Consider the following 22249-nt stretch of genomic DNA (forward strand, 5'->3'; position numbering starts at 1 on the left):
TGCCCTCCTCTACTTCTCATATCCAGTCAGTTATCCAGCTGGAGGGTTCACCCTGAAGTCTCCTCCTCCTCTGTTTCATCACCATTGATGCCACCTTAGGGAAGGTCAGAAAGCTCTTTTGATCTTTCCTTTTGATCTTGGTGCTTTTGAATCTTACCTTTTGAAATTGGAGCTTTATTTATTTATTTTAATGTTTATTTTTGAGACAGAGAGAGACAGAGCATGAACAGAGGAGGGTCAGAGAGAGAGGGAGACACAGAATCTGAAGCAGGCTCCAGGCTCTGAGCTGTCAGCACAGAGCCCGACACAGGGCTGGAACTCAAGGACCATGTGATCATGACCTGAGCTGAAGTCAGACGCTTAACTGACTGGGTGACTGAGCCACCCAGGCGTCCCTGAACTTGGTGCTTTAGACAAACCATGCCATTTGTACCTCTGTGTCTTTTCATAAGCCCTTCCCTTTGCCAGCATGTTGAGATTTGGGGGTGATGGTGGGGTTCGTGAGGTTCAGAGCCGATGGCCAAGAAAGATTCTTGAAGACGTCTTTGGTGCAAAAAGGTGATTTTATTAAAGCATGGGGACAGGACTCACAGGAAGAGCTGCACTGTAGGGGTGGGGGCGGGATGGGGACCATTTTATGGAGTCAGGGGAGAGGGCGCTCCAAAGGGATTTTCATATGCTAAAGACTCACAGATTATTGAAGGCCTAGCTATTGTCAAGCTAATGTTGTTTTGCCATCTATCAAAGCATTAACATTAAGACAGTAGGGAGTTCCTGGACTTTAGGCTGTTGATGGGATTGCCTTTTTCTTGTAAACTGCTTGAGACTCTATTCAGTTTAACCATTTTTCCCCATTTTCCTTTGTTTTTGGGCAGCCAAAATTCTTTTCCTTTGTTTTTGCCCGAGGAGTAACACATATCCCACTTTGGGGGGTGGTGTGTGTGCTAGCTTGTATTTTGCCCTCCATTTGCCTTGTGGTCCCTCTGTAATGCCCCCGATTTCAAATCTGAGAGACCACCAAGGAGCCGATACCAATGCAAATGCACGAGGGTTTATTTGCAAGCTTGAGCTTGGGCCCAAGTATACCCGACACAGCGGAGCAGGGACTTGGACCCCTAGGTTAAGAGGCGTAGCAGTTTTATAGGGGCCAGTGGCCAATGAGATTGTAACACACACAGAAAGTTGCATAGTCATGTCAGTCCACACGCAGGTAGCCAATTGAATTACAATTTACCCTATAGTAACTGTTTGAACTTGCCTATCACTCTGGTCAGAATCGGCACGCAAGTTTGGCGGGCAAAAGGTGGGGTTTAAGAATTGGCGCGCAAGTTTGGCGGTTAGGGGTTCCACATTCCTATATGAGCCGATTTCCAGTAAGGGTGTGCTTAGCGGCTTGACTAGGGTGGGGGAATGTCTTAAGCAATAAGTAGGTCATATGGGGGTTATACATGAGATGGTGGGTGTAGCACAAAATGGAGTTAGTCTTGCTCTGCTTGTCCAGAGGTGGGGGATTTTTGTTAAATTCCTTGGGTCCCACACCTCATCAAGGTAACTTTTCCCTCCTTAACTCACTGGGCAATTCATATTCATCTTTCAAAATTCTGTTCAGGCATCTGGAAAGCTCTGTTTATCTTCTATTTGTACGCTTGCTACCAAAAGTGTGGTGTGCAAATGACCACACTTTTGGCATCACCTGGAAATTGGTAGAAATGCAAAATCTCAGGCTCTATTCCAGGAGACCTACTGAATCAGGGGTCTGCCTTTTAAATGATCTCTAGGTGATGCATGTGCCTGTTAAAGTTTGAGAAGTGTAGCCCACTTCTGACACTGCACTTTCATTTTGACATGAGTTGCATTATTTTGTAACTATTTCTGTCAGTTTTCCCCTCAAGACGTGAGTTCCCTGGGGGCACCTGGGTGGTTCAGTCAGTTATGCGTCAGACTTTTGATTTAGGCTCAGGTCATGATCTAGTGGTTCCTGGGATGGAGTCTCATGCTTGGGATTCTCTCCCTCTCTCTCTCTCTCTGCCTCTCCTCTGCTCAAGCTCTCTCTCTCTCTCTCAAAATAAATAAATAAACTTCAAAAGAAAAAAAAGGCTGAATTTCCTGAGCTCAGAGTCAGTGTCAGGGTCAGGGTCCATGTACCATTCAGGGACAAGCCTAGTCTGTGGCAACTGAAATGGGGCCCAGATGTTTGTTTAACCTTCAGGGATTTTCAGACCTGGGTCCAAGCCCAGTGGCAAAAATTATAGAAGTGAGGTTCTTTTCAGCATTATTTTACTTTATCCTCACAAATATGTTACTAAACAATGCATATCCTTTCCCCACTCCCCACCCCCCCCCCCGCCCCCAGGATGAATTCATAAAAGAATAAATGGAAAAATGAACAAAGGTTTATGTATGAGAGTGTTTATCATTATAAAAAACTAGAAGACTTAAATGTCCAACTAAATGCAACCATTAAAAATAGTATTATAAGAATATATATTAATGGAGAAAGATAATGTGCATTATATAAAGACTTATAAATCTTTATAATTTTTGAAAGTGATAAATTATGAATAAATTTAACAAATCCAAAATATAGAACTCTATGTGGGTAAGTATTAAAAGTAACAGTCTGGGGGCTCCTGGGTGGCTCAGTCGGTTGAACGTCTGACTTCAGCTCAGGTCATGATCTCAGGGTCAATGGGTTCAAGCCCCACCTCTGGCTCTGTGCTGACAGCTCAGAGCCTGGAGTCTGCTTTGGATTCTGTCTCCCCCCTCTCTCTATGCCCTTCCCCCACTCACCCTCTGTCTCTCAAAAATGAATACATGTTTAAAAAAATTCTTAAAAAAAAACAAAGTAACAGTCTGTCTCCCAGCGACTGTTAACTAAAGGTTAACATCAGTTATCAGATGTTAATTTCTCATCCACACATAAGGAGTGAAGTTATGTCCTAACATGGTGTTTAGTGATGGCTTCTAAAGTCAGTTCATAATGTAAAATTTTATTATTGTCAAAATTACCCCTAAAAGATTTCACATTTCATACAGTTCAGTATATGTGCTCTTAAGATATACTGTACCTTCTTTAGTAACTCCACCTAGTTTTCCTAAATCAGATCATTTTTTTCCACTTGAGTACCAGTTTGCATTTAGGGGTCAAGTTGCATTTCCATACACATAAATATACACATGTACACATATATCTCTATGTTTCTCTCTTTTTAATCTCCAAATCCTTTGAGTTATACCTAGGTAATTTAAATTGAACTCTTGTAGCCCATGTCTTGAGCATACTACAAAGACACAAGTTATGTCTTTCCATAATGTCACCCTTATTCTATCATAAAGCAAGGTTAACGTAATTGTTAACCAGGATTCCAAACTCAATGACATTTCAGGAGGCATTTACCTTGGCTTCACACATGTCACACAAAGCAAGGCACAATACAAGCCAGCATAACAAGATACAATAAGGGGTAAGAAGTTAATGAACTGAATACCCAATCGGTCAGTGAGCCTGCAGTTGAAATGAGGACTCAGTCTGGTCCAGGTCTGTTCTAGGGTGTTATTGCTTATGTTGAAGCAGTGGAGGATCTCTATTATGTTCAGAGATCAATTGAGAGGAAGCTTTTTATTTTATTTTATTTTATTTTTACTTTATTTTGAGAGAGAGAGCATGAGCACGGGAGGGGCAGAGAGAGAGAGAGAGAGAATCCGAAGCAAGCTCTGTGCAGAGCCCGATGCATGGCTCAAACTCACAAACTGCGAGATCATGACCTGAGCCAAAACCAAGAGTTGGCTGCTTAATGGACTGAGCCACCCAGGCACCCTAAGAGGAAGGTTTGACGGAAGTTGCCTTTCAAATGCAGTCAGACATGGAAGGTTCAGCATCTAGAGAGTCTGACAGTTGGCTACAAAAGTCCTCCCTCCTTCTTTTTTTTTTTTTTAATGTTTGTTTATTTTTGAGAGAGAGACAGAGTGTGAGCAGGGGAGAGGCAGAGAGAGAGGGAGACACAGAATTTGAAGCAGCCTCCAGGCTCTGAGGTGTCAGCACAGAGCCCGACACGGGGCTTGCATCCACAAACCATGAGATCATGACCTGAGATCATGACTTGGCCTGTGTCCCAAAAGTCCTCCCTTCTTAAAGGAGTTTAATCAGCCCTGGGTCTTTGCAGACGATTTCTGGTTCTAGTGATTATCAGCTCTTGCTTTTTCCAGGCTTTCTTGGCTTTGCTGGTTGTCTGAGTGCCACCAGACTATGCTGGTTTCAGTGATATCTGGTCTTACTTGCAACACCCTTGGCTGCTTATGTCACTGCTTAACATGAGTTACGGCTTGACATGAGTGACTCCATCTTGCTCTCTATACCCCACAGACATGAAACTATATTTTTTCTGCGATTTGCTTTCTTTAATATTTTTCCAAGTCCCTTCATGTAAAACTACCTCAATATTTTTAATAGCTATATCATCACTTACGAGGATAAAATACTTTAACCACTCTCTTCCCTTGTTGACAGAGCTTTCCATTGCTTGCCATTTTTTGTTATTATGAACGATGTTGTGTGGAAATTAATAAAAGGAAACCTCATGTAGAATGAAGTCAGGGAGGTGCTTGGGTGGCTCAGTCGATTAAGCATCTGACTTTGGCTCAGGTCATGACCCCACAGTTCGTGAGTTCAGCCCCGCATCGGACTCTGTGCTGACAGCTCAGAGCCTGGAGCCTGCTTTGGATTCTGTGTCTCTGTCTCTCTCTGCCCCTACCTGGCTCATGCTCTTTTCTCTCTGTCTCTCAAAAATAAAATAAATGTTAAAAAAAAAAAAAAAAAGAATGAAGTCAGGAAGCTGACAGGGGGCAGTCTCAAGCCCTACCACTTCTCAATTGCAGACCCTACAGGAAGAGACACACCTTGCATGTGGATACTTCTTTACTATCCCAGCAGGAGGAAGGCTTTCTTCCTCCCCTGGCAACAGCTTAGTCAAGGAGAGACTGTCACAGCTCAGCCAATGAAAAGCCACTATACTTCAAACTCCCAGTTTACGCCAATGGACTTTTTGTTTGTTTCTTTATTTATTTATTAAAAATGTTTATTTATTTTTGAGACAGACAAGCAGGGGAGGGTCAGAGAGAGACAGAGACACAGAATCCAAAGCAGGCTCCAGGCTCTGAGCTGTCAGCCCAGAGCCTGACGCGGGGCTTAAACTGACGAACTGTGAGATCATGACCTGAGCCCAAGTCACTAGTTTAACGAGATGAGCCACCCAGGCACCCCAATGGGCTTTTTGTTTATAAGAGTCCCTCCAATCTCCCCCTTTTCTCAATAACAAAGCATTCCTCTTCTTTGTTCTGTGGACTTGCCTCTATGGTTTTGCCATAGCTTGTTTGTCCCCGATTGCAATTCCCTGCCTTCCTGAATAAGCCAATTTTTGCTGGTAAAATAACTGGCAGTTTTATTTTTAAAGTTAAAGTTGTCATGAGCATCCATTAAAATATATATTTGAATTTTTTTTATAAAATAACATTTTATGATTCAAAAATAATGCATATTTGTGATTAAATTTTTATTTATTTTTCTTTTATAATTATTAACTTTTTAAACATTTCTTTATTTTTGAGAGACAGAGAGAGAGCAGGGGAGGGGCAGAGAGAGAGGGGGGGGAGAGAGAATCCCAAGCAGGCTCTGCGCTGTAAGAGCAGAACCCGATGTCGGGCTCAAACTCACAAACTGTGAGATCATGACCTGAGCTGAAATCAAGAGTCAGCTGCTTAACTGACTGAGCCACCCAGGTGCTCCTGTAATTATTCTTTTAAAACATAACTTATTTTTAGGGTGAGTGAATTTTGTTGTTGTTGTTGTTGTTGTTGTTTTGTTTTAGTAAGCTCTATGCCCAAAGTGGTGCTCAAACTTAGAACCCCTAGATCAAGAGTCACATGTTCTACTGACTTAGCCAGTCAGGATCATCTGTGGTTAAATGTTTAAAGAAAATTACAGAAATACAAACACATACAGATGAAAATAAAAAATCATCATTAATTTCATCACCATGACATATGGAGTCTCAGCTTTTTAAAATAAAACATTTAGGGGCGCCTGGGTAGCTCAGTCGGTTGGGCGTCCGACTTCGGCTCAGGTCACGATCTCGCGGTCCACGAGTTGGAGCCCCGCATCGGGCTCTGGGCTGATGGCTCAGAGCCCGGAGCCTGCTTCCGATTCTGTGTTTCCCTCTCTCTCTGCCCCTCCCCCGTTCTTGCTGTGTCTCTCTCTGTCTCAAGAATGAATAAACGTTAAAAAAAATTTTTTTTAAATAAAACATTTAATTTATCTTACTAGAATTTAATAGAAGAAAAAGAACTGAAGTGAAACCAGAGTCTCCTTTTGCCTCCCTCAAATTCTCCTTTCTTCTTTCTTTCTTTCTTTCTTTCTTTCAGTAGACTTCATGCCCAGTGCAGAGCCCAGTGTGGGGCTTGAACTCACAACTCTGAGATCAAGACCTGAACTGACTGAGATCGAGAGTTAGACACTTAATTGACTGAGCCACCCTGGTGCCTCCCTTCTATAGCTAAAAAGAGATTGTGAAATAGTAAGGATGGGAACGGTGTGGGTTTTTTTTTTTCACTTTTATTTTTTTGTTATTATTTTAATTATTTTAATTTTTTAATTTAATTTTTTATTTTTTTAAATTTACATCCAAGTTAGTTAGCATATAGTGTAACAATGATTTCAGGAGTAGATTCCTTAATGCCCTTTACCAATTTATCCCATCCCCCCCCCCACAACCCCTCCAGTAACCCTCAGTTTGTTCTCCATATTTATGAGTCTCTTCTTTGTCCCCCTCCCTGCTTTTATATTATTTTTGTTTCCCTTCCCTTATGTTCATCTGTTTTTTCTCTTAAAGTCCTCATATGAGTGAAATCATATGATTTTTGTCTTTCTCTGACTAATTTCGCTTAGCATAATACCCTCTAGTTCCATCCACGTAGTTGCAAATGGCAGGATTTCATTCTTTTTGATTGCCGAGTAATACTCCATTGTGTATATATACCACATCTTCTTTATCCATTCATCCATTGATGGACATTTGGGCTCTTTCCATACTTTGGCTACTTTTGCTAGTGCTGCTATAAACATGGGGGTGCATGTGTCCCTTCGAAACAGCACACCTGTATCCCCTGGATAAATGCCTAGTAGTGCAATTGCTGGGTCGTAGGGTAGTTCTATTTTTAGTTTTTTGAGGAACCTCCATACTGTTTTCTAGAGTGGCTGCACCAGCTTGCATTCCCAGGGAACCTTGTGTTTTTGATTAAACTTTGTTTACTTAATAGCTATAACTTTAAATTTCCATGTAATAAAACCTTGTCACCTGCCAAATGAAAATCAGAAGACAACTGTCATGGCTAAGTAGACAGTAAACACACACATACACTTTAAAAAAGATTTATTGAACAGGATAAGGATTTAAACCTGAACCCATTAGAAGAAAGCAATTGAGAAAGGCTGATCCAAGAAAACATCCAATAAAAGTGACAGATTGCTTGTAGGGATAAAAAAAAAAGACACCCTGTGAAAATACTTATTCCTGCTAGTTTAAACTCAACAAAGTCAATCGTGAATTCAGAATATTAATCTTACTTCTCTATCCATTTTTTTTGTGTCCAATAAGGGATGGGTAGTTTCATACTTGTTAAAAAACAAACAAACAAACAGCACTTTGCTATGCTTCAAACATGTACATTCAAGCACCTTGCTGAATGACCTGAGACCCAGGGGAATCTTGTAACGTTTTGGACTTATTCGAAATCAGATTCCTTCTATCCGTGATACCGAATTTAAGGGTGACCATGTGCAAACATGGTTTGACAATCTGCTTTGTGAACCAGCTAGACCATAAATCAGAATCTTGCCTTATTTGATGCATTCTTTTTTCCTGCCCTTTTATTTACTTCAGTTTTCACTCAGAGAGACCTGTGGAACTTGCATTTGAGTGGCATGGCTCTCCTGTGCCAGGAAGGCAATAAAGTCAGCTTTGTTTTAGACTATTTGGTCATTTTTGTTTCTCACTGTTTAAATCACAATCATTTGTCCAAAATCATGTGCATTTTAGCCTGACCATGATTTTCCAGTGTAACTTGTATCTCACTCCTCACCCCACCTCCCTCCACCAATTTTTTTTAATGTTTATTTATTTTTGAGAGAGAGAGAGAGACAGAGAGAGAGACAGAGAGAGAGTGTGAGCAGGGGAGGGGCAGAGAAAAAGAGGGAGATACAGAATCCGAAGCAGGTTCTAGGATCTGAGCTGTCAGCACAGAGCCCAATGCGGGGCTTGAACTCACAAACCGGTGAGATCATGACCTGAGTCAAAGTTGGATGCTTAACTGACTAAGCCACCCAGGTGCTCCTTCCACCGATTTTCTTAACTACATCCTCCTTTTTTGGCAGAGAGTCTTGTATCTTCACTTCACTTAAAAAAATTTTTTTTAAATGTTTATTTTTGAGAGAGAGAGAGAGAGGGAGAGAGAGAGTGTGTGAGTAGGGGAAAGGCAGAGAGATGGAGGCACAGACTCTGAAAAGGCTCCAGGCTCTAAACTGTCAGCACAGAACCAGATGCAGGGCTTGAACCTACCAGCCACAAGAGCATGACCAGTGCCGAAGTAGGACGCTTAACTGACTGAGCCACCCAGAAGCTCTTATCTTCACTTTTAAGGATTTTCAGATTTTTACTTAATTTGCACAATGACATCTATTTCTTTCCTACAGTTTTTGTCCCAAAGACAGCTAATATCCAATTCTGGTTTTGACAGATTGTATTGTAAGTCTGGTGAATAGCTGTTAGGTTGGATTTTTTTCAAACATTTTCTTGCTTTAGTTCCACTGTTCTTGGTTCTTTCTTTCTTTCTTTCTTTTTGAGAGAGAGAGAGGGCAGAAGTGAGTGAGGGGCAGAGAGAGTGAGGAGAGAGAGAGAAGGGGGGCTTACTTGAATCGGAGCTGGTGCTTACCTGAAGCAGGGCTGGAGCTCACCCAATGCAGGACTTGAATTCAGGAACTGTGAGAACATAACCTCGACAAAAGTCAGATGCTTAAAGACTGAGCTACGCGGGCACCTGTTTTTTTGTTTTTTTGTTTTTTTTTCCTGCTAGTCTTTTCTCTGGACTCCTTTATCAGTTTTGGAGTACTTTCTCAAGTGTTTTTCTTCCGAGGGGGTGTATAAGAGAAAGTTTCAGAGTCCCTGCCTGTCTTCAGATAGCTTTTGTCCTCACATTTGCTTAACAGTATGGCTGGAGAGGGACTGTCCTTTCAGAATAATTTCTTCCACACAAAGTTTCATGTAAGAAACAGAATTTTTATTATTTTAACAATTGGTGTCAGAATTCATTTAAGGGAGGGGACTGTTTAAAGGATGGGAAAATATATACTGTTAAGTTCTTGTGGATAGAAGAGAAGGGCAGGAGTGTTTGGGAGAGACCAGGGGGAAAAGGATATCAGCCACACTGCTCATTATGAGACAAGGCTGGAGATTTGAACTGGTTCCAAGAGAGCAGAGGATTGGAGGGGGTGCCTGTCTAACGCCCAGGATGTAGTGAAATATATGGCTGATGTGGTGCTTTTGAAGAAATACGTCCATAAATTCTTTAATACTCCTGGGGCACATGGGTGGCTCAGTTGGTGAAGTGACTGAGTTGGTTAAGTGATCAAGAGTCAGTGACTCTTTTTATTTTTTTTTATTAAAAAAATTTTTTTCTTTTTAACGTTTATTTATTTTTGAGACAGAGAGAGACAGAGCATGAACAGGGGAGGAGCAGAGAGAGAGGGAGACACAGAATGTGAAACAGGCTCCAGGCTCTGAGCTGTCAGCACAGAGCCCGACGTGGGGCTTGAACTCACGGACCATGAGATCATGACCGGAGCCGAAGTCGGACACTTAACCGACCAAGCCACCCAGGCGCCCCAAGAGTCAGTGACTCTTGATCTCAGCTCAGGTCTTGATCTCCGGGTTAAGAGTTCAAACCTTGCATCGGTCTCTGCACTGGGCGTGGAGCCTACTTAAAAAATAACAACAATAACAAATTCTTTAATACTCCTCTCTTCAAGAGATAGAACTTAGTTCTCTTTCCCTTAAGTGTGGGCTAGACTTGGTGATTTGTTTCTAATGAACAGAAAATAAAATAGAAGTAATGGTATGTGACTTTGGCACTGTGGTTCTGTTTTGATTACAGGATCTCCTCTTTCCTGGAATTCTTGCTCTGGGGGAAGCCACATAACGACATAGAAGTCTGACTATCCTGAGACTGCCATGCTGAGGCGAAGCCCAAGCTAGTCATGTGGAAAGGCAGCGTCACAGAAAGTAACCCAACCTGCCTCCAGCTAGCCAACTGTTCTCAGCTCGGGTGCCATGCATCAACATGAGGGAGCCATCTTGGTCATTCCTGACCTAGAAGATACATCACAGAGAACAACTGAGGCCCCAGACAGATGGCCCTAGGTGAGCTGTTTCAGCCATCTATAGCCATATTAGGCACTCCAGTTGGTGTCCCAGATATCTAAGCACAGAGATGAATCATCCATCCTATATTCTGTGCAATTCTGACCCTATAGAATCATGAGTATATTAAATGGTTGTTATTTTATACTATGAAGTTTTGGGGTGGTTTGTTACATAATAATAAACAACTGGAATAATCACACAATTATAAATGTTAAACTAACTCAGGCATTCTTTTTTAAAATTTATTTATTTTTATTATTTAAAAAAATTTTTTTAATGTTTATTTATTTTTGAGAGAGAGACAGAGTATGAATGGGGGAGGAGCAGAGAGCGAGGGAGACACAGAATCTGAAGCAGGCCCCAGGCTCTGAACTGTCAGCACAGAGCCCGACATGGGGTTCGAACCCATGAACCATGAGATCATGACCTGGGCTGAAGTTGGACGCTTACCGACTGAGCCACCCAGGCGCCCCTAAACTAACTCAGGCATTCTTAAAAATATCTTTACTGGGGCACCTGGGTGGCTCAGTCAATTGAGGGTCCGACTTCACGTCACGATCTTGTAGTGTGTGGGTTTGAGCCCCGCATCAATCTGGTTGCTGTCAGCCTGTCAGCATGGAATCTGCTTTGAATCTCCTGTCTCCCTCTCTCTGCCCCTCCCCGGCTTGCACTCTCCCATAAATAAATAAATCTTAAAAAAATATATTTGCTAAACTTTTTTTTTTAATTGCAGGAATAATACCTGTTCGTTGTATCACATTCAAATATAGGAGTATTGTTTAGGGTTGGGACCTTGTGGTACTTATCTCCATGGCTTCAGTACCTAGCTTAAGGCCTGGACTTCCAGAAGTGTGAAAAATTTACTGGATAAATGATTCTTGCCTTCCTTTTCTCATTTCCTTCCTTACTACCTTCCCTCTCACATTCAAAAGATCAAACCCTAAAAGTTCTGAAATGGTGCACCAGGGGTCGTTTTAGCTGCTCTGGGGGCCAGGGGATAATCAGACCTCATGAATGGTGGGCTGGCCAGGTCTCAGGAGAGGGGTGCTGGCTGTCTCTATTCCAAGCCCCTCTGAGCACCCCTCTTGGTTAGAGGTTAGGTTGTGGATTACACGAACCGAACTCTCCCAAGATTTTCTAGAGTAACAGATTTGGGGATATAACAGCTCAACTACAATGTTAGGCATTTGAAGGGGGGAGAAATTTCTGGATGACAACAGGCTATCTGGCTTTGGGCATGTCACCCATTCTCTGGCCTCACTTTTCTCTTTATGAGTCCCCTTTGCCAAAGCCCAGTCTGGGAAAAACCTGAGGTCATTAAAAGTGGGGTCTGGCAATCTCCCAAAATACCAAGAACAAGTTCACCCCTCCAATGCTTCCAATTCTTCAGAAAATGTGGGCTGACACTGTGGAAAGGACAAGCTACAAAACAGTCCGTACAGAGTATTCTCTGTTCGTAACTTTATCTGGTCTCTCTGCATAGAACCAAGTTGGGGGAGGCTGTTTGCCAATATGTTATCTGTGGTTATCTGAGGGAGGGGAGGAAATTATTCCTGGTAATTTTTATTTTCTTTTTGGTGTGCCTCCAGATGTACTACAATGAATATCTATTACTTTGCATAATCAAGAAATTAAAAAAAATTTTTAATAGACAATTTGGCATGTGTTCTTTGTCATGCTCAGTAGGTACACAAGCTCTTCTAGGTAGAAGTGAAAAAAAAGAGGGAGCCCTGTTAGTGGAGACTGTGATGTTTTCTAATGTATTAGCTTTCTTTCCATTGCTGTGTAACAAATGAGTTAGGGACTTAGAGAAGCACACATTTATTACCTCACGGTTTCTGTGGGTTGAGAGTCCAGGCATGGCTTGGCTGACTCCTCTTCACAAGGACTCACAAGGCACCAGCCAAAGTGTTGGCCAGACTTCATTCTCATCAAGAGGCATGAATGGGGAAAAACCTGTTCACAAGGTCACTAAGGTTGTTAACAGAATTCAAGGCTGTAAGATCGAGGGCCCCAGCTTCTTCCTTTGTCTGGAGGCCACCCTTTGCTCCTAGAGGCTGTCTGTAATTTTTGCCATGTGGGCTTTCCCAACATGGCCACTTACTTCAACAAATCAGCAAGAAGAGCCGGTAGAGCAATTTTGCTAGCAAGATGGGGTTTTTATATAATGCAATGAAATCACAGAGGGACATCCCATCACTTTTGCCAGATGCTATTGGTTAGAAGCAAATCACAAGTCCCACTTCAGGGGGAAGTCCAACTGAAGCCGAATGGATTACTCAAAGGTGTTGTTATGAACTGAATGTTGTGTGTTATGAACAGAATCGTGTGGAAGCCTTAACCCCTGGCATGGCTGTATTTGGAGATGGGACCTCTACAGAAGAAATAAGAGGAGGTACCAAAGATCTCACTCTGTCCTCTCACACACACATTGAGGAAAGGCCATGTGAGGCTGTTGCAAAAAGGTAGTCATCTGCAAGCCAGGAGGAGAGCCCTCACTACAAACCAAATTGGCAGGTCACCCTGATCTCAGACTTCCAGCCTCTACAACTGTGAGAGAATAAGTTTTTGTTGAGTAGACCATCCAGTCTATGGTATTCTCTTATGGCACCATGAGCTAAGACAGCTGTGAACGCCAGAAGGCACTGATCATAGTGGGGGCACCTTAGAGTTTGTCTGCCACAGTTAATATTGTGAAGTTGGCTGGAATTTTAAGTAAAAATTCCCAAAGCTTCTAGGTAACACACAGGATGTTAAAAAAATGCAGACTGTTCTCAGTTTCTCATTCTGTAGGCCAGTGTGTGGCCTGGGAAGTTTTAATGAGCTTTCTCATGGTGACTCTAATGCTGGGGTAGGGAGTCCACAGTTGAAGGTTAGAGTCAACAGCTTCAAATCCCCAGCCCTGCCATTTCTTATCTATAGGACCTGAGATCAGTGACTTCTCCTTTCAGCCAAAGTTTCTTAATCTGATACAATGTGGCAATTTACTGAAATAAAAAAAGAAAAACACCCTCTAATGTCAGTAGTTCCTTTCTGCAGCTGAGCCCTAGCAAAAGGAGGCTGGCATTTCTGCCTTATACCCCCATCCCCTTAGTGTTTAATGTTTCAAGGCCATGGAAAATTTGAAATCAGAAGGGGGACAGGATTTGGAACATGTTCAAACATAGAAGTGACCTGGGTCTTGCTTGTCCTTGCATTGCTTCTTTTTGGGGGGAACTGAAATAAACCACTGGCAGTGAAGAAGGGGAAGGTCCAGGTGTATGTCTGAGGAACTGAGGTAAGGGCCAGTGTCCCTGGATACCAGAAGGAAAAGAAGTCCTCAGCCATAATGTCATGAGAAGGCAGAGAAGCCTCCATGTGGGGCCTGTTTTCTGACATTACAAAGAGCCCATGGCTGGGGTGGGGCTGTATGTGGGCAAGCTGACTCAGGGCAGTATTAAACGACCTATAGAGAGATAAAGACTTAAGGAACTTTTTGCACTAGGGCTAGGGAATAAAACTCACACCAGAAAGGTGTCAAATTAGATGATGGTGTAAACTGCAGAGCACAGCACCTGGCACGAACTAAAGGTTTTTTTCTTAAATGAAAGTTATTATTCTATTATGTGAAAATCTCCTGGTTTGAATGCCTATAAAACTCTTACCTCTATTATTTATCCACCACCATGGGTCCCACTGATTTCCAGGCTGAAACAGATCTGTCATTTAGAGGATGGGGTTTTGGTTAGAAATCTGAATAGAAGACCACCTACAAGATGAGGGACTCAGGTTTTCCTCCTCTGTAATGACTAGAATATTCTGAGTATTAACTGAGTTAACAGGCAGAGGGCTTAGTTCCATTCTTAGCACTAATAAATGATAATTACTAGTACATATTATAATATTGATATACCAAATGCTGGCCAGAATTGGCAGACTGAGTGGCATGGATGTGTTTCAGGCTGTTAACCAAAGGGTATTTGAGAGAAATATACCACCAGAACCAGATTCCTGGGCATGGGGCCTGCATGCATATTTAGGACCCCATACTTAGAAGAGTCCTGTGCTCAGGAGGGCCTCACATTGGCTTAATGCTCTGCTGCTGCCATCTTGAAATTCTTTTTTTTAAAAAATGTTTGTTTATTTATTTATTTATTTATTTATTTATTTTTGTGGGGGGGGGGGAGGGACAGAGAGAGAGGGAGAGAATCCCAAGCAGGCTCTGTGCTGTCAGTGTAGAGCTCAACATGGGGCTCAAACTCACAAACTGTGAGATCATTACCTGAGCTGAAATCAAGAGTCAGATGCTTTACCCAACTGAGCTACCTAGGCACCCTGAGCCATCTTGAAATTCTTAATAATTTTTGAACAAGGGCCTTTGTCTTTTCATTTTGCACTGGGGTCCACAAATTATGTAACTGGACCTGTAACACCACATTTTGACTCAAGTTCATAGTAGTAACCTGCATATAGTTTTCAAATTTCTTACAGCCATTTTTCTTATGTCTCTATATATCTTGAGCACCTTCCTCCATAAAAAATTTCACAAGGTAGGGATAGAAGGTGGACACAATAGGATTAGGAAAAGGGGGAGAACCAGAGTTGGGGAGAGTATGTGAGGATCTTCTCCATATCAACTTGGTACACAAAGATGTGTAAAAGGAAGTTGGTTTCTTGAAAGGCCCATATGTGAGGAACATGGAAGCTTGACTCAAATTTTCTAAGTGGAAGAAAGACCAGAATGAGAGAAGCAAGGGAGGGGGAACAAGCAGGTTCTGCTTCTCCCTCTTAGGCCCAAGGACAAGCACAGAAAGTAAAGCCAAAAGTACCTACTTATCATAAAACAGGTCCAAATAGGCAAGGTCTGGCTCTGGAGGACAAAATATGATTAGAGTGGGGCTCTTTGCTTAAAAGAGGGGACTGGGAGAGGTATCTAGGCAAAGAGCCATAAATATAGCCTGAGCCCTTGTTCCCTTTTTGGGTGCCCAAGGCCCGAGGAAACAGCAATCTATTTGGCGAAGCGCTAAAAAAAAACTTGGTATCAACTTGCTTGTCAGCCAAGGCCAAGGATGTCTGCTTTTATAGACGAGGTTTCTTGAAATTTTCCACATTTACTTTTGATTACTGAAAGATTTCCCATCATTAGAGAAAATGAAATATCTCAGAGTGGCTAGGGGTTTTGCTTTGGGGCAGGGAGTGATAGGAAGAAGCCATGTAATTACTTAGATTATCTGTAGGGACCACAGGAGGTTTGATGGTCTCCTGCCACAGGCTGCCTTTCATGGAGACCCCAGCTGAGCCCTGCCTTTGGGATGGCTTTCTGGGCTGTCTCAGCTCAGTGGTGATGGCAGCAGATATGTGTGGGTGGCCTTGGACTCTAATTTCATGCTTGTTTTGTCATAAACTTTTCAAAATTTGTGGTATAACAGATCACATTGTAAAATGAATTTTGTAACATACACACAACAATATACTTCAGCATAATTGTGCTGGTCACAATGCAACCAAAGGATTTAAACATGTTAATTCATAGTACGCTACAGGCAATGTGTTCTGAAGATGGGACAGAAGTTAACACCATCTTGAGGACTGTAGTCATTATCTTTTGACCATGTCAGGAAATCTTTGTGGTAAGAGTGAAGTGGGCTTGATGGTCCTCCTATCATCCTCTCCCTCCCTCCCACCAACTCCGCAGTCTTTGAAGCCCCGATCTGTGTATATCTCCAGAGTCCTGGACCATCTAAAACAGCATCTGAAGTTGAATACCTTCTCTGGGAAAACTATTTTCTCCCCAAATCCAGACAGTCCCAGACATCTTCTGAACTTGAGAAATCAGAGTTCTTGTCCAAAGAAGCCAGGCATTGAGTCAGGCAAACGTAGCTGGATGTTTCTGTTCTGTTGCTTTTGCCCCAGGAGAATGACAATAACGAGCCTGGGGCTTCCCGAGGCCCCTCAGTGCTTGCCACTTGATGAAATTTGGCTTTGGCCAATTTTCCCTGACCTAATGACTAGGTCTGATTTCAGCTACTTTCCTTAAGATTCGAAGTCCTGGCAGTCCAGGATGGCAACCTGGGATAAAGCCATAGGTCTTCTGGGATAGTCAGAATTATACCTGAACAGAAAACAGAAAAATACCTTTTATTCTTGTTGGTGTGAATGATCAGGATTCTTAACTGTGACTTAAACCTGCTTGTTGTTGTTGTTGTTTTAAACGAGGAACAGTTGGGAGTGCTGAGTCTCAATGTGACAGTGAAGTGGTGAGCCACTCATCTGTCTGGAGCATGCCCAGATTGGCCACCTGCTCTGACAGATGAGGAAGAACATGTTTCTATCAATGAGAATTGAGCCTCCTTAATCCAGGCTTTCTGCCACATTTGCTAACAGGCCAGCTGGCATGGGTGGCACCCAAGGACCTCAGCCCACAAGAGAAATGGAATGTGACATGTTTTGCTGCCACCAGCACTCCCAAGAGTGATAGGGCAAATAAGGAATTGCTTTTTTCTTATAAAAGAGATTGAATATGATGACATGTATGCCATTGACACTGGCAAGTTGAGATTAAAAAGATGGCAGGGGAATGGCTGGCTGGCTGAGCTGAGAGGCTTCCAGGCTATTGTTGCCTTAATGTTACTACTAACAACAACTGCCATTTACTAAGGGCTTATTGGGTGCCAGGCACTGTGCTCAGTACTGTGTGTCCCAATCCTCACATTCTTTGAGATTGGGACTGTTGCTATTCTTCCTTTTATGAATAAAGAAATTGGCTCAGAGAGGTTAAGCAGCTTGCCAGTGTCTTCAGTTCTGCCAACGCAGAAACTTCTGTGGCTCAATCTACTGGAGTTAACAGGTTCTAAGTTTCTGCCTCTTATGGACTGATCTCATAATATTTTCTAAACATTACATGTCAGGTGCTGGTAATAAATTGAAATGGGATGGCTTAGTTAGGACTTTGTCCATTTCATGAAAAGAGAAGACAACTCAAATGAAATAGGTGAAAGTTGGATTTACTGGCTTGCAAAAAAAGGCCAGGGTTAGTTTAGCTTCAGGAATGGCTGGACCCCGGGGAGATAATATCTTTGAGGATGCTCTTTCTTAGGCCCCTGTGCATGTTCCATTCTCCGGCAGTCTCCTTAAGGTAGCAAGATGGTTACCAGCAGTACCAGACTGATAGCCTTACAGTTCTAAATTTGGTGGATCCAAAACAAAAAGAAATGCCTTTCTCCATTGTTTAAACACCCCCGCCCCCATCCTCTCACCTCTCAGAATTAACTTCTAGTTTCTATAGGATTGGTTTGGCTTAGATCATGTGTTCATCCCTTACGTAAATACCCTGATCAAGGGGCTGCAGGGCTCTGGTCAGTAAGTCTTGGTTATGTGCTCACCCTGGAGCCAGGGGTAGTTAGCATACAAAAAGTCCTGGAGGGAAATTCAAAAGAAGTGGCGATGGATAATGAGAATACAAAAGCAATAGATGTCCACAGCAGTGGGAACTCCATGAGCATAAAGAATGGGCACCTGGCTAATAAAGCAACTGATTATGATGGGAGACACATGCCTAGTTCTTGACCTGACCAGTCATCCACCTGCACTTTTTGTCAGTCCAGCTAGGGGGCAGATTGCTTTGGTAGCATAAAAATTAGAACAGATGGATTGAGAAGGTACTAAGAAATATTCCCATCAAAGTATTTGTGGGCAGATTAGGTTCAGCTGTGAAGGAGAGAAAACCTCAAGTACCAATTAGGTAAAGAGGATAGAAGCTTTTCTTATAAACAAAGCCCAGAGGTAAACAGTTCAGGCGTATGGTGGCTCCATATTCATCACAAACCTAAGCTCCTTCTAGCTTGTTGCTCCATCACCATTCACACACAGCTCCTTCTCCTTCATAGTCTATGACATGCTCAAGTTCCAGCCGCCAAGCCCACATTGCAGTCAGCAGAATGGAAGGAAGAGATGGGCACACATTCTTTTATGGACAAGTTGCAGCAGTTGCTCATGCCCTATTGGCTAAAATGTAGTCAGTGGGCTATACCTACATGCAAAGGAGGCTGGGAAATGTGTTTATTCTGGGCAGAACAGACACAAGGAGACAACCAATCTTTGTCAGAACGTGGCACCTTAATGAACAGCTCTTTGTTGCACAGAGTGGCCTATCCAAAGGCTAAGGACCTGTCACTTGGAAACCAAGCACGTTCAAAAAGCAACCCTAAATATGTAAAATGTAACTAACCATATTCTTTGTTGCCCTTTGATGATCATTCTTCGATTAGCATATTTTAATTACAAAATGTCCAGTTGCAATTTAATTGCTTCTTTAAAAAATATATTTAAATTGGGGTGCCTGGGTGGCTCAGATGATTAAGCATCTGACTTCAGCCTAGGTCATCATCTCGCCGTTCCCGGGTTTAAGCCCCACCTTAGGCTCTGTGCTTACAGCTTGGAGCCTGTTTCGGATTCTGTGTCTCTTTCTCTTTCTCTTCCCCTCCCCCACTCACGTTCTGTCTCTCTCTCTCTAAAATAAATAAACGTTAAAAATTAAAAAAAATATATATTATTTCTTAGAAAGGAGTTCGTTTTTTATTTTAAAAAGGCATGTATTTCCCACAACTAGTGAAACAATGCCAATATGTAGAAAGTACTAAATTTCTTCAAACTCTTCAGTTTACACCTAATAGTCTGCTGTGTGTCCACCTTTCTTTCATGATGATTTATTCACTGAGACATTTGTAGGTTTTGTTTTCACAAAAAGGGGCTCACGATATACATTATTCTGTAACTTTGTCTTTTCACTTAAACATATCATGGACATGCCACAACAGCTAGAAATCTCACTTATTCTTTTATACAGCACCATAATACTCCAGAGTGTAGCTGTTCTATAAATGATTCAACCATTCCCCTTTGATGGACTCTCAAATTGTTTCCATTTTTCTGTTACCACAGGCTGTGTTGCAGCTAATGTCTCCTACTTATGTCCTTGTATCTCAGTGCTTTTAGTTCTTTGAGACAGTTTTTCAAAGTGGGACTGCTAGGTTAAAAGATGCATTTAAAAATTGTAATTGATATGGCCAGATTATTTTAAAAGACTGGAACAATCCACATTTGCACCAACAATGTACAAAGTTGTCATTTATCCTAATTATTGCCAGCACTGATCATTGTTCTTTTAAATTTTGCATCTGATTGGCAGGTGACCAATGGTACTGGGTTTTGATTTACATTTCACTGACCAAGTGTACACTTGATCCGCTTTCATATGCTTATTGAAATGCCAGAGAGAATAATGGTTTGAAGCATGGACTCAAGAGTCGAATTACTTGGGTTTGTGTCATAGCTCAAGACGTGGGACCGACCACCTATTGTATGACTTGGGCAAGTTACTTTACTCCTCTGAGCCTGTTTCTTAGCTGTAAAATAAGGACATTACCTATCTCCAAGGGTAAATAATACTTGTAAAGTGAAACAATGTCTACCGCATAGCAAGTTCTAAATAAATGGTTAGTGATAATTATTGTTGATCTTTTAGATTTCTTGCATTGCTATTGGGATGACTGTTTTGTAGTAATCAATACGTAGGAATTCTCTGTATACTAGGGATATTAATTCTATTTCTGTCACTTGTGTTGGAAAATTTTTCCCATCTGTCAGGTGTCTTTTATAGAACCAAGACTTGTTCTCCCCAAAGTTGCTCATGTAGTCAAATATGTCTATAATTTCCTTGAGGGCTTCTAGATTTTGTTTTGCTTATGATTCCCCATCATAAGATTACAAAGTCTCCTAAAAATGCTTCCAATATTTCATTTTAGCATTTAAATTTGTAGTCCCTCTGGCATTGTGTATCTTTTGAGTCAGGGATTTAGTTGCGTTTTAGGCATTTACTGTAGTTCTATATAGTAGTAACATATGATATTTAATTTAGAAACTTCATGGAAAGAGATATTTGGAAGAAAATATAGTATTCACAGAAATAGGTAATCAATTGGGTAGTTTTTTTTTTTTAAATCTTTTAATGTTTATTTTTAGGAGAGAGACAGAGCACGAGTGGGGGAGGGGCAGAGAGAGAGAGAGAGAGAGAGAGAGAGAGAGAGACAGAATCTGAAGCAGGCTCCAGACTCTGAGCTGTCAGCACAGGTTCGAAGCGGGGCTCAAACTCATAGACTGAGAGCATGACCTGAGCTGAAGTCAGACGCTTAACCAACTGAGCCACCCAGGTGCCCCAATTGGGTAGTTCTGAATACCAATGGGTTTTGATTTTATTCTTTTAATGGAATCTTCTCTTTACATACATGGAATCCGGGGCACTTGGGTGGTCAGTTAAGTGTCTGACTGGCTCAGGTCATAATCTTGCAGTTCTTGGGTTTGAGCCCCGTGTCAGGCTCTGTGCTGACAGCTCAGAACCTGGAGCCTGCTTTGGATTCTGTGTCTCCCTCTCTCTCTCTGCCCCTCCCCTGCTGTGCTCTGTCTCTCTCAAAAATAAATAAATAAAATAAATAAATAAATAAATAAAAAAATAAAAACTAAAAGAAACCACATGGAATCCTTTTTTCATATGAAATATTATAAGAAACTCCAATATATGAAGTTGAGCTGTTCCTGTTTCAAGTGGTGAAAGATAAAAGGCTTGAGTTAAGATAACTAAAAGCCTTGTAAACATGGATAAAGTTCCAGAATAAAAATTGAGATTTTATTCTGAAACAATTGGAGAACCATTAAAAGGTTTTAGGCAGGGAGTGACTCAATCAGATCTGCGTATCAAAGATTACTCCAGCTGCTCTGTAAAGAACAGACTATAGTAGGACAACAGCAGAGACAGTGACACTAGAATGGCATCACAGTAGTCCTAGCAATAGATACATTGGACAAGGATGATAGAAGCAGACAGTTTTAAGGTGTATTTATTTACATGATACACCAAGAGAGTTTAATGACTAACAGGGACGTCTGGGGTGACAGGGGAGAAGGAATTGACAAGAATAATTCCTGTGTTCTGGTTTGAGAAACAGGGTGGAGGGTGGTGCCATTTATCAAGAACAGAACACCAGAAGAGCAGATTTTGAGGGGGAAAATGATGGGGTCAGTGTGAAGTATCTGTGTGTTCATCAAGCAGAGGGACATCCAAATGCCAGGTGGACTTTCAGATCTAGAGCTCAGGAAATACAACTGGGCTGAAAATAGGACTCTGGAAGTTATCAACATATAGTTGGACACCAAAGCCATGGAAATTGAGATTTTTCAGAGTAGGGCAAGAAAGCCCAAGACATAGGAGGGGCACTGATTCACTTGGGGTTCTCTGACTGTAAGCAACAAAAATTGACCCTGGCTACAAGGGCCTCTGCATATGGTTATACAGGGATATCTTTCGCAGCCATATGTAACAGCCTGTACGGCCAATGGAATTTATTGGAAGGATATAATAAGGCAGTTGCCAAGAATTAGAGAAGCTTAACATTCAAGAAAATCAGGAAATCTGGGCAACTGAGGAAGTCTCAGTAACATGAACTCATATGTCCCTTACAAATTATTTTCTGGTAGCATGGGAGAAGGGCAGTTTCCCAAAGGGAAGGTGAAGTGCTGCTTTCAAAGGAGGAAAAAGGCACTGGGCAGATGAATATAGCTGTCCATTATGTTACATCCTTTGGCTGTCCAGAACATGCATTCTTCAACATGAATAATTTTATAAATGTTTCCATTCAATATACTGTAGAAAATGGATTCTTCTCCCCCAGGAGAGAACTTAAAAATAATTTCCATGTATCACATTCAGTGTCAAACCTAAGATTTCTGGGTGATAGTCTCCTTCAGTT

The sequence above is a fragment of the Acinonyx jubatus genome, chromosome D3 (genome assembly GCF_027475565.1).
Source record: "Acinonyx jubatus isolate Ajub_Pintada_27869175 chromosome D3, VMU_Ajub_asm_v1.0, whole genome shotgun sequence".
Classification (NCBI taxonomy): Eukaryota; Metazoa; Chordata; class Mammalia; order Carnivora; family Felidae; genus Acinonyx; species Acinonyx jubatus.